This window comes from Chiloscyllium plagiosum, chromosome 6 (assembly GCF_004010195.1).
Source record: "Chiloscyllium plagiosum isolate BGI_BamShark_2017 chromosome 6, ASM401019v2, whole genome shotgun sequence".
Taxonomy (NCBI): Eukaryota; Metazoa; Chordata; class Chondrichthyes; order Orectolobiformes; family Hemiscylliidae; genus Chiloscyllium; species Chiloscyllium plagiosum.
The window spans coordinates 8,184,603-8,198,122 of record NC_057715.1 but is presented as its reverse complement, the minus strand read 5'-3'; positions in this window follow the sequence as shown (position 1 = coordinate 8,198,122).

The following is a 13,520-nucleotide window of genomic DNA, read 5'->3' as shown; positions in this document are numbered from 1 at the left end:
CATTTGTCCATCTGAGCCAACATTCAGGCTGGTATTTGATGGATTCCAAACCATTTCATATTAAAAAATGGAAGATTATGACACTGCACAAATCAGGCTCCTGCATCTGTTTTAGTGGAAGCCTGGTCACGCCTATGCAGAGAGAAACAAGCAACGTTTACAAAGCACACAGATTAATATATACAAGTGGCAATCTTTCAGGAAACACTTGAGACCTCTTAAAAGTTATCAGCTTTATGGGGAATTTAAAAGATTTTTGCAGGGTTTGGAAGAGTCTCAGGCATGTGCAAAAACCATTGAACTGCAGCAGGTTTCTTTATGGTTTCTACTGCTCCCTGGTGAAACATTCAGATTACTCAACATTAGAAGCATATAAGCAACACGACAATATGTGGCATAGTCTTCACCCCAGATCTATGCATGGTGAGTGGTACGAAATGAAACCAGGCCTGTCGATGTAAGATATCTGGCTCCAAAGGTGTAGCCGGGGCTACAGCAGGGCACAACCGGATAGAAAATAGGAGAAATGGCATGACAACTGCACCAAGAAGTATCTCAGAGATCTACATCAAAGTAACTATACAAAATTCCCAGCAAAACAGATCTGAGTCAAGACCCAAAATGGGACACTTTCAACCAGAGGATGAACCAAGGGCTTTTGACATTGTAACTGTAACACATTGAGCAGATGGAGTTAATCAACTAAATGTTTTTTGATACAGTCATTGTTATTTGCCCAAAAAAACTGGTTAACCTACTCTCAAAACTCGGTGTCAGTGGAAATATCCTACCAGCTTGAATTCTGAAGGATGCAGAACCATTGAAAAGTTACAGCATAAAAAGAGATCATTCACCCTACTGTGCAATCTTGATGAACTAGCCAACCATCTTAATTTCTCCTTGCAACATCTGGTCTGTAGTGTTGCAGGTTACAATAATTCAGATGCAGGTTTCTTTTAAATGAGTTGACGGTTTCTTCCCCAATTGCCAAACTGGACAGTGAATTCCAGGCACCAATTCCCGTCTGGGTAAAAAAAATGTTACTCTCATCTCCCCTCTCGTCCTTGTACTGATAACTCTAAATGGACCAGAATTGTTGGAACTCAATTGTACAATGAAAAAATGCAAACAATGGGTCACCAATCCTTTGCACTGGTTCATTAACACTACTTTAAATTGATGGCACAGATACCTGAAATATTTCATGTGATAGGCATAAGTGGACCAGCAGTGACCAGTAACCAGTGCATATGGTTCTCACAATTTTGACTGTTCATGAGATGACCAAGACATCATTGCAGAAAAAAGTTCAAGGATAGTCATCGAATCACTCCATGATTTATAACAATTGTGCCCAGACAGGTTCAATATGTCATAGGAAGTTTTAAAGGCAATGCCATTTAGCACCTCAGAGAACATGCAAATTTGCCAATTGACCCTCCCAGAAATGCATTGTTTGCATATAAGTAAAGCTTAAGTGTGAATTGGATGACATAGAATGCAATGCTATCATCTGCAGTGTAGATTATCACACAGACTGATGTAGTTTAATTATATCCGTGCTAAAGCATCGCCATGCAATCTGTTTAGGTTTGAATCTGAGATGTCTAAGAAGGTAAAAGATAAAATTACCATAGTCTTATTGGACCATAGCTCTCTCATTAGAGAGCAATGACTGATGATGGTTTAATCTGAGAGTCACCATGCTTTGGGGGGGGGGGGGGAAGAGGTTGAGAAGGAGACTCTGTCATGGTAATCTCAGCTGGTGCAAGAATTAAACGCATGCCTTTGGCATCTAGCCAGCTGAGCTAACCTCCATCACTGAGATATCTAAACCTCTCCCTAAAGAGATACAAACAGAAGATTTCAACATGAAAGAAATTAAAACCCAAATTTACAGGAGCTATATTCTTCTCCAAGTTGGATATGAAATACAGATACTGATTGATACACTACTGTAGGAAATGTCAGGAAGTCAGGCTACATTCAGGACACCTTTTAGAAGTATTGCTTCCATTTACTAGCTTTTGGTTGATGAAGCAGACAGGATCTTGTTCCAACAGTATATGGACAGGATTGTAGAAAGTGCACTACCCTGACGCCTGTGCATTGCCGACTATATTTGCGGTAACAGATCAAACCAAAGAAGAATATTATCAAAATGTTCTCTGCCACAAACACTAGCCATCTGCCACATTGGTATGGGTCCTAAGCACAGGATTCCTTCCTAAAATGAATCAGATGGAGTTCAACCTGGAAAGTTGTGAAGTGATTCACTTTAGAAGCTTGAATTTGAATACACGTTTAAAGACAGTTTTCTTGGCAGTGTGAAGGAACAGAGGGTCCATGTCCATAGATCCCTCAAAGTTGCCACCCAAGTTGATAGAGTTGTCAAGAAGGCTTATGATGTGTTGGCTTTTATTAGCAGGGGGATTGTGTTTAAGAGCCGTGAGGTTATGCTGCAGCTCCATAGAGCCCTGGTTAGACCACACTTGGAATATTATACTCTGTTCTGGTTGCCTCATTATAGGAAGGATGTGCAAGCTTTAGAGAGGATGCAGAGGAGATTTACCAGGATGCTGCCCAGACTGGAGGGCATATCTTATGAAGAAAGGTTGAGGGAACTAGGGCTTTTTTTTTGGAGCAAAGAAGGATGAGAGGTGACTTGCTAGAGGTGTACAAGATGATGAGAGACAGAGATAGAGTAGATAGCCAGAGACTTTTTCCCATGGTGGAAACGGCTATCATGAGGGGACATAATTTTAAGGTGCAGAGGAAGGTTTAGAGGAAACGTCAGGGGTAGGTTCTTGACACAGGGAGTGGGGAAGTGACTGGAATGCACTGCCAGCAGTGGTAGTAGAGTTAGAAAGATTAGGGACATTTAAATGACTCTTGATTAGGCACATGGAAGATTGTACAATGGAGGGTATGTAGGTTAGTCTGATCTTAGAGTAGGGTAAAAGGTCGGCACAACATCAAGGCGAGAAGGGCCTGTACTGTGCTGTATTGCTCTATGTTCTAAGTGTTTCTCTTACAGTCAATATCACTAAAAACATGCTCCGATGGTGACTACATGACAAAATACTTATTTGACTATAAATTGCTATGTTACATGCAGTGGTCAGTAAAGAGTTTACAGGAATGCAAAACACATTTAATTCAATGGTTTCATCAGTCCCCATCTATAATGCAGCTGGGGTAAAATTCTACCAATGTAATACTGCAACACCTGTTTACTCATAAATTGTTTAGGATGGTGCGTCATACAGGGTAAAATCTGATCAGCCCCATAGACAGTGGCTTTGGAGATGCCTGGGCCTTGAAAATCTGAACGATAGATGATGGGTGGGCTAAAACATGCACTCCCACCACCATGCAGTTTTACCAAGTGGACACAGTGTCAATGGTTCCCAGTCAAGTCGAGTCGTGGGGGGCTACAGCATGGAAGCAGGCCTTTTGGCCCAACTTGCTTATGACGCCCTTAGGAGTAGATTCAATTAACTGGTTAAATGCCAACTAATGAGAGCTAACGGTGAAGATAAAATTTTGCGAATAGACCATGAGCATTGCTGTGTCAGCTGTTCACCAAATGTCAAGCACAGACACTGGAATCCAGTCAGCACTATATCGGGAGGTAGGAGCGAGGAGGATCATCTGCTTGGATTGAGGTCTGGCTCTGACAAATCTCAGTGTGAAAATGGCTGATGCTGCACGTTTCTTCCTTCTTCTTTTGATTTAACGAGTCTGAAGGCAGCAAAAGTTTCTGCATCAAGTGGGTTGAGCAGATGACTTCAATAAAAGGAAAATGCCACTTATTCAGTGCTCAGCTTGGCCATGGATGGTATGGTCATCGCTATATCTATTTTCAGGCACAGGGAGAATTAGGTGAATGGGTTAGCCAAAAGAAAGGAGAAGTAGAAGAGAGTCTGTTCTGCCCAAAGTGTTGTTAGACAAAGGATCAGGTTTACTGGGCAGTGTTGTAGCAATGATGTGGCAGTGAGCTATGTCTTGTGCTAGGTTTTTTCAGATACCTGTACACATCTAGCTGAGGACATCAGGGCTCCAAGGAGCAGGCAGACATCTGGTGTCTGTGGCAGCAAAGATCTCAGTCATCTTGAATCTCTCTGCTTCCAGCTCCTCCGAAACACAAACAAATGTTGCTTTCTTCCTTTTCCATAAATCTGCCACAACAAAGCAACACAGTTATCACCTGTCCAACAGTGACACCTCGCTCCTCCACTACAGCTTCTGTAGATCATTCCTTTTGGAGATGAAACAAACACAATCTCAAGCAATGCAATTCCTGGGTTTATGCAGGGCCTGAAAAACAATTGACAGCTGAGAGAAATACCAGATCGTTTTGTTAAATAAGTAAAATTACAGGTTAGTTAAAACCTGCAGGAACTACTTGGTCTAAAACAGATTGGTAATGCAACCCGATTGATTGGCATTATTTTCATTTCTATTCTATGGGAAGTCGAGTTTTATGAGATGTGCTTATGTGAGCTATTAACGTCAAGGGAACGGGAATGAGCTGCAGGAGGATGAAGCCATCACAATGTGACTAGGAGTAACAAACCAGTGTGCATAGTCAGCATTTTGTTATATTGCAATACCTTTAACCTCTGCATCCGTCGTTTCATCTTTCCATGTTCTTTATATTTTAAGTCAATGTTACATGACAATACAGCATAAATTTATTATAAGATTTTAAAGAAACAGATAAAGACATCTTAAATTCAAATTTATATTGCTAACCCATTTCAAAGATATCTTTAACAACTAAATTCAAATACTAAGTGAATTTGCTCCGACATATATAGAGTTCAATGTAGCAATGCTAATTATCACCTTGTCAAATGCAAATTATGGTCTAGCAAGTTCATTTACATAATACAGCCCTATTACTGCTGTATGATTTAACATACATTTTCCCCCCATATCCCATTTGTTACTTAATGCAGTCTCGAAGCTTAGGAAGCTTTGGCAGTGCTTGACAGATCCTGATGCTTTCCATCGCTGCCCTTGTCACATAGATTGTAACAAACACTCTATTTCAGCAAGAGATGGGCTTGTAAAATATGAGGAAAAGCTAGCACAAATGACCAATAAATCAAGCTTAGAAACTTCAAGTATTTCTAAATAGGATCAAATAAAGTGGAATCAAAGAACAGGGAAGAGTGATTTAATGAAGTGGATCCTTCAGACAGTCAACACTGTTGGGTAAATCATTCTGTAGCTATGAAAGTCTGGACTGATTCATATTACTGTGAGATAGATAGCCCAAACTGGATTGTATCATCTGAGACAAGAAGAAAATACCTGGAACATTTACGCAAACATCTTGATACAAGTCTGCAAGAAGGCAATATATCAGAGTACCAGAGAAGGAAAGGGACAATTACTGAATCGTCAGATGTGTGTAGCTTGACACAGCAAGGGACTTTACTTGTCTCTTAATCCATAGCTCAGCAAATGCAATCAAACAGATGGGCTGGATACTCCATTCTCAGTGTAGTTTCAAGATCACAAAGGGCAAACCTAACCTGTCAGTTTACATACGGAACACAGACTACACTTTCACACTCGAGAAGCATATGCACTATTGATACAAATTGCTTATTGTTGGGGCAAAATACAAGAAAAAAATTTATTCTAATTAATTACTGGTAGTCCTGGTAATTTACACTGACCTTTAACCTGAAAGAAAGTGTTCAATTGTTGCTTCACAGTTAAAGGCAGTTTTTTTTTGTATAACAAAACACATAGAATACAATAGCATTTAATAATTAACATTTTCTTAAATAAAAATGTCACTTCTTTCGGCAATGAAACTTTGGGTTTTTTGTTTAAAACGATGGCTTTGCATGAATTGTGAGACCGAATAGACCTCGGAAGATAAATATTTATGTTTTGTTCAGATCTCCTTGGGAGTGAGAATGAGTGGAAACCTTTACTCCAACCTTCAATGGTCCAGCCATCCTCCACACCCCCCGACTCCCAATATTCCTCCAATTTTCCCAGTGGAGTCTGGTAAGCGATCCCGTGGTTGTTGACTTTTGCCTTCAATGTACCTCTCCTACCAGCCAGTGAGATAGTACATGGGTTTGGCAGGACCAGACAGGCCTCCCATGAATGTTAAGGTGTAGAGGCAGCCACTGCCATCCTGGCCCTTTTGGCCTATTTATCTCAGGGTTAAGCAAAGACTGCAGTTTACTGCCTTTCAAATTTGGGGCTTAACTATCTTTTTAAACGAATTCCCCTATTGCTCGTTGGCTATTAGCATATTGTAGTCCAGTGCATCATAGACAAAAGCTCAGTTTCCATTATTTATTGCTTCTTTAGAAATAATAATCAAGCTTCTGTACTTTTGTGAATGAGAAGACTTGGTTGTGTTGCATATATGGGAGAGGGGTGCTCACTCGTTCTGTGCCACAGAAACCCTGAATGGAAACGGTAGTAATGAAATAGTGGAATCTTTTCGAGCTTTCCTTAACCTTGTCAAATGATATCAGAAGATCACGACATTCATCATGCAACATCCTATCCAAACCCATTACATGAATCAAAGAGTTGCAGATGATTATCATGACCTGGTTGGTTGTACCATGGCCCATCAGTTAGTTGGTTATAGCATTAAAGTTCATTTCAGTATTTAAACATATGACATAGGCTGAGATTTCACTGCAACATTATAGAAAGGTTCATTGTCAGACGTGAGGCCTTTTGGACATGACTTTATACACACGTCCTGATGACACGTTCCAGTGATTCAAATTAATTTTGAAAATCTTGTGGCACTGTTATGGCATCTTTTCAGTATCCTAAGTACATTGTGTTTTCTATCAAAACCCAGATGAGCTGGTTGTTTCTATAATCTCTTGTATATGTGGCCTAACCTTATGCATTTTGGTTGCCATATTTGTCAATATAACAACAGTGTTTGCATTTTAAAAGAACATTGTTACAGTGGAATACTTTTAGACAGGATAAGATGCTGTGGAAAAGTATAATATTTCTCTATGGAGAATTTAATGAATCATATTCGGTTCTGTCATAATAGTACTGGAATGCAGATATCTAAATAACTGATTTATTTTTCATTCTTCAAAACAGGTTTCCATTCATCGTATGGTTGTTATCACGTTCTGAAACAATAGGTGCAAGCCTGAAAACTGAAGTAAAATCTTGGTTTGTTCCTGTAAAGTTCCAAACAGATCTGTAGAATTAATTTGTTCTGTCCTTGATTATGAGAGCCTGATAATGATCCATGATTCCTTTGCTTGATTGGTTAAGCTTGGCTTTGCATGCAGAAAAGTAAGTGGGCACTGCAGCAAAACAATCTCGAGCTGGACTGAATATGGTGAAAACATTTTGTGATTAGAGAGGTAGTTTGAAAGTCTCACACCAAAACGTATTGCAAACTTAGAAAATACTGTCATGCCTACATTTCTCTGAGGTAAGTCTAACTTATAAATTATGCCATTAAAAAAAGGTCAGCAACTAAACAAAAGTCAAGGTCCACCTGACCCGCATGATTTCATTCAAAGTATATTTTGACACCTGGAGCAGCAGCTCATTTGCTTTTGAGAAGGCTGTGAAGCTAATAGGATGCATTGTTGATCACATCCAGCCTGTTAGGAGGGCTTCCTGCTGTCACCAGAGACAAAGTGGGAGTTCAGCTTGAAAGGTTGTTAGCTCGTTTGAATAAGCCAACAGGACAAGTTATTGTTATCACAGTAGTAACTCCCAAATAAAATCTGGTGGGGGAAAGCTGCTGACAATCCATGCAAAAAAAACGCTCCTCCCATTCCTTATACTGAGATGTTTTGGAGTGATGTTACCTGGGTTACTGCACCTCCAAAATTCTATCATGCCAAATCTGTCATTACTCTGCATTAGAACAGATAAGATGAATATTTTCTCCACACCTTATCTAATATTATTGCTCTGAATTGCAGACTAAACTTGTAGTGTGTTATCATTTTCTGATTAACTGGGTTTGGCTGCTTCTGTGGAAAGGTTCACAGATTATTTCTCTTGGGCAAAGGAATCCCAATAACATGAGATAAACTGAAAAGGTCGCATTATTTTTATTTCTCAGCTATTAGATGTGGGTTCACCTTGAATCTCAAAAACATAGGAGTTTTGAACAATCCTGTCTCCACTGTCCTTGTTATCTTCCACAGCAGATTTCACACTTCAGAAAGAAGTGGATATTTAACCCTATACTTACTGTGCACATGTAAACAATCTGTTTTTAGAAACCTAAGTGATAACCAAGTATCTGTAAATTTAAATCAGCTGACATTTTCTTCAGTACCTAACTTTTGCAAACCATGACTCAGTGGTAGCACTCTTGTCTCTGAGATAGAAGGTTATGGTTTCAAATCTAACTTCAGAATTTTAGTGTGGAACTGAGTTTGACATTCCAGTATGACCGTGAGAGAGTGCTGCTTTGTGGGAGGTTACAGATGAGATATTAAATCATGGTCTGATCTGTCCTCTCAGATACACTGTAATTACATTTCAAATGTATTTAATTGCTGTGAATGTAAACACAGAATCTGGAATGACCATCCAGCCAAGTCTGAAATCATCCAAGTTCTTACAAGATCCAAACTTTTATGGGACTTTAAAACAATTAAACTATCCTCTTCCAGTGTAACTTATTTCTGTGATCTGAAATCTCGAAAGCGTATGTATGATTCAAAACATTTTTATTTTATTTAGATTAGGTGTTAAGTACATTAAATACTATTCTCATTTTAAAAAAATACTTACAAGGAAGTCTGTCTGTGTATGTCTTTTACAAGACACAGCACTTAAAATGATTAAACAGTCATTGATTTGGCAAACCTATCTTTTCATAAATGGAAAACATAGTGCAGTCATACAAGGAGTGGGAAAAGAGGGAGCCATTTGCTTCCTAGTCATCTGAAAGAAGAAGGTGTAATTTTATAATCTTCCTTCCCTCATCTCTTAACCTAAACGTCATGTCTCCACTTGGACGTTTCAATCTAAACAGTAAGTGATAACATCTAAGTAATGATGTTCCAGCCACTGAATATCATTACAGGATATTGAAAATACAATACAAGACCTGAGAACACATTGAGGTAGGCCAGGGAATGCAAGTGAGCTGCAATAGGAGGCCCAAGGCCACAGTAGTTGCAGAAAGAGAGCGAGCAAGAGGCACAACAATGCGAGAATCGCCTAGAGTCTGAGAGCACTATGGAGATAAGAGGAGTGGCACCGTGACAGAGATGGAGAGAGCAAGATTATTGATCTTCCACTCAGCTGCCATGTGCCTGTCGTTGAATGCAATTCAAATTGTCCACTTATCTTTTCACAATGGAACGTTAGGAACCTGGGTACCAACTCCAGTTTAAATCCAATGATAAGCAGAGTCAGAAGTCCAACTGGCGCAATGTAACTATAGAGCCGTGATTTCTTCCTCATCATGCAATAAACATGCGCTCCTTAAGCTACGTGTTCAGTTCATTGACCTGCAGAGTTGTTAAATTCCCCACACACCTACAATATTTCAGAGCCTCCCCTGATAATACCTAGCTTCCATTCCACCACGACAGGACGCATTCCCTCACCTGCCAACAATGATCAATCTCCTGGCATCACTCTTTCAACACTCTGATAATGTTCATGCACTCCCTTCCCTCCATTTCAACCCATCTTCTCACTTCTAGTATGCACATTCCCTGCTTCCACCCACTCCAAACAATACTGCCCCTTTTGACATTAACTGGAGAGTTGTCAGGGTTTCCAGGAGGTGAGTTGGAAATGGGGTGTGGGTAAGCACTGCCCAGAGGAACCAACACCGCTGGGAGGGGGTTGCAGATTGTTGGAGAAGGTGAGCCCTGTTAGGAAGGGAGTCAGTATTTTCTGAATGTAGCTCAGCAGTGTCAGGGGGTCAGTTGCTGAGTTGTGTCTGGGTTCCTGCACAGTGTTGGATTGGGCAGTGCAATTTTGAATTTGCTGAGCATTGCCAGCATTACTGAGCATTCTTGGTGTTACTGTGAGTGCTTTGACACTCCAGCTCATTTGCTGGCTCCTGAACATATTTTACACCGACTAGGAATGACCTTGATTCCCTTGACAATCAAAAACCACTCCAACTCAGCATTGACTGTATTTAATGACACAGCCTCAATACTTCCAGAGACCTGAGACAAGAAACTCCTCCTCCTTGCTGCCTGAAATGGGAGACTCATCATTCTGAAACTATCCACAAGGAACATACTATCTTAGCATCAAACACCCTCAGTATTTCACATCTATATAGGTAAAAGTGAATTATTTTACTGTATGTTCATATGTTGTAAAATCTTCTGAGATCCATGGACCAAACTGAACCAAAGGTTTTGGGATTGATACTTTGCCGAAGCTCTTATTCATACCTTCATTACATAGAACATAGAACATAGAAAAGTACAACACAGAACAGGCCCTTTGGCCCACGATGTTTTGCCAAGATTTAATCCTAATGTAAAATATAGTAACTTAACCTATGCACCCGTCAACTCACTGCTATCCATGTGCATGTCCAGCAGTCACTTAAATGTCCCCAATGACTCTGCTTCCACCATCACAGCTGGTATGCATTCAATGCATTCACTACTCTCTGCGTAAAGAACCTACCTCTGACATCTCCTTTATACCTTCCTCCTATTATCTTCAAACTATGACTTCTCGTACCAGTCCATCCTGCCCTGGGGAAAAGTCTCTGGCTATTGACTCTATCTATTCCTCTCATTATTTTGTACTCCTCGATCAGGTCTCCTGGGCGGCACGGTGGCACAGTGGTTAGCACTGCTGCCTCACAGCGCCAGAGACCCGGGTTCAATTCCCGCCTCAGGCGACTGACTGTGTGGAGTTTGCACGTTCTCCCCGTGTCTGCGTGGGTTTCCTCCGGGTGCTCCGGTTTCCTCCCACAGTCCAAAGATGTGCAGGTTAGGTGAATTGGCCATGCTAAATTGCCCTTAGTGTTAGGTAATAAGGGGTAAATGTAGGGGTATGGGTGGGTTGCGCTTCGGCGGGTCGGTGTGGACTTGTTGGGCCGAAGGGCCTGTTTCCACACTGTAAGTAATCTAATCTAATCTAATAAAAAAATCTAATCCTCTCTTCCTCCTTCTCTCCAGAGAGAAAAGTCCGAGCTTATTCATAAGGCAAGCCCTCCAGTCCAGGCAGCATCCTGGTAAACCTTCTTTGCACCCTCTCCAAAGCCTCTGTATCTTTCCTATAGTAGGGCGACCAGAACTATACACAATATTCCAAATGTGGTTTCACCAGGGACTTGTAGAGCTGCAGCAAAACCTCGCGGCTCTTAAACTCTATCCCCCTGTTAATGAAAGCCAAAACACCATATGTTTTCTTAACAACCCTATCCACTTGGGTGGCAACTTTGAGGGATCTATATGCTTGCACACCCAGATCCCTCTGTTCCTCCATACTGCCACATTACCTCGAGACTTGACTACACCATTACATTTGTGGCTGATTTGTGCGCATTCTACACTCCATAAACTTCAGGACATCCAAAGCAACTGTCTCTTAACTTCTGTTCACCTATCACCCTGAACTCACTAACCTTTCACAGCAAGGTCTTGAGGTTAATATTCTCATCCTTAAATTCAAATTGTGTCTCCATTCCCCAAGTCTGTAATCTCCTCCAGCCAAATCATCCATGGAGATGTCTGAACTCTTCAATTTCTGGCATTTTCAACATCTCTCTGCTGTTGGAGGCTGCACCTTCAGTTTTCTAGGCCCTGTATACTATCAGTTTTCTAGGCCCTGTATACTATCAGTTTTCTAGGTCCTGTATACTAACAGACACATATACACACCAATAAGTCGGTGCAGTATTTACTCCTGTATTAATCATATAACCATGCTTTTATTTCTTTGCTGTTTATGAATGGAGACTGGTAGCAGTGAGGTTCTGTGATGTTGTGTTTGTTTCACAGATTATCTTATGGACAGACGTCAAAGAAGAAATTTGTATCCTGACTGAAAATTGCATTCTTGGTATGACAATAGGAAGACAAAATGGAGAGAGTGTGCAAAGTGAAACATGTTGTATTGGAGAACTGTAGCCCTTTGCTCTTGTGAGAAAAAGATGAGAGCTGGAGATAACACCCAAAGGAGGTGCCTGTGTTTCTTCAACATAACCTTGAAAAGAGACCAAACAAAATGCATCTGCCCACTGGCTTTGATCAGGACAGTGATGTAGTTGAAAATCAATTAAATGAATCAAGATCGGGTGTGACTTGATATAACACAGTCATAGAATAGAATCGTAGAATCCCTACAGTAGGAAGCAGGCCATTCAGCACATTGAGTCCACACTGACTCTCCAAAGGGTATTCTTTCTCATGGTCTATCCACCTAGCCTGCACATCTTTTGACAATCGCAGCAAAAGAAGAGGTATAAAAAGAAGGACATTGTAAATGACTAATTGGTGCTGAGCAGTTTGAGTCAGCTGTTCTGAAATCACACCAGGAGCACGATTAACCAGCTGAGCCAAACCCTGCTTCATGAGATTTCCTAAGCAGCCAATGTCATCATGAATAAGTAATATAGCTTCATAGTGCAATAAAGGAGTAACACATTCAGTGTCTACGTTGTGTGCCATTGGTACCTGGGCCAGAACCCTCAGACATAAAAGGTTCAAGAAGGGTTAAACAGGCTTTAACAGCCCCATGATCTGGAATACCTGGCCTACACCTCCTCTCCACCTCCCTACCTCCCTGCCCTTGGGGTGATGCTCTCCTGGAAGGAGCAACGGTTGAGATGAAGTTTGAACAGATGCTTAAAATCTTGAAGGGTGTCACCAAAGTGAAAGAAGAAATTATTCCCATTGGTGATGAGCCAATGGAAGCTACTGAGCTGGAATATACATGTTAGATTCAGGAACCTCCTTCTGTTCCATAGCCATTCTATAATTCTACAATCATATGATTTTCTAGTATCTCTCACACTTGGTTGCTCTTAATTTCCAATCAATCCTGTAACTGACAAAGTTGTGCTGTTTTGGCTCATGTTGGTAACATTCTAACCTCTGAGTCAGTCAGTCAGTAGAGTTTCAAGCACCATTCTAAATGTTTCAATGCAAAATCCATCCTGATGGGGGGGAGTGCTGTTAATTCAAAGTATCATCTTTTGTATAAGGTGTTAAAATTAGATAGGAGAAAGTGAGGACTGCAGATGCTGGGAATCAGAGCTTAAGAATGTGTTGCTGGAAAAGCGCAGCAGGTCAGGCAGCATCAAAGGAGAAGGAGAATCGACGTTTCAGGCATAAGCCCTTCTTCAGGAATGAGGAGGGTCTGCCAAGCAGGCTAAGATAAAAGGTAGGGAGGAGGGACTTGGGGTAGGGGCATTGAAAATGCGATAGGTGGAAGGAGGTTAAGGTGAGATGATAGGCCGGAGAGGGGGTGGGGGCGGAGAGGTCGGGAAGAAGATTGCAGGTCAAGAAGGCGGTGCTGAGTCTGAGGGTTGGGAC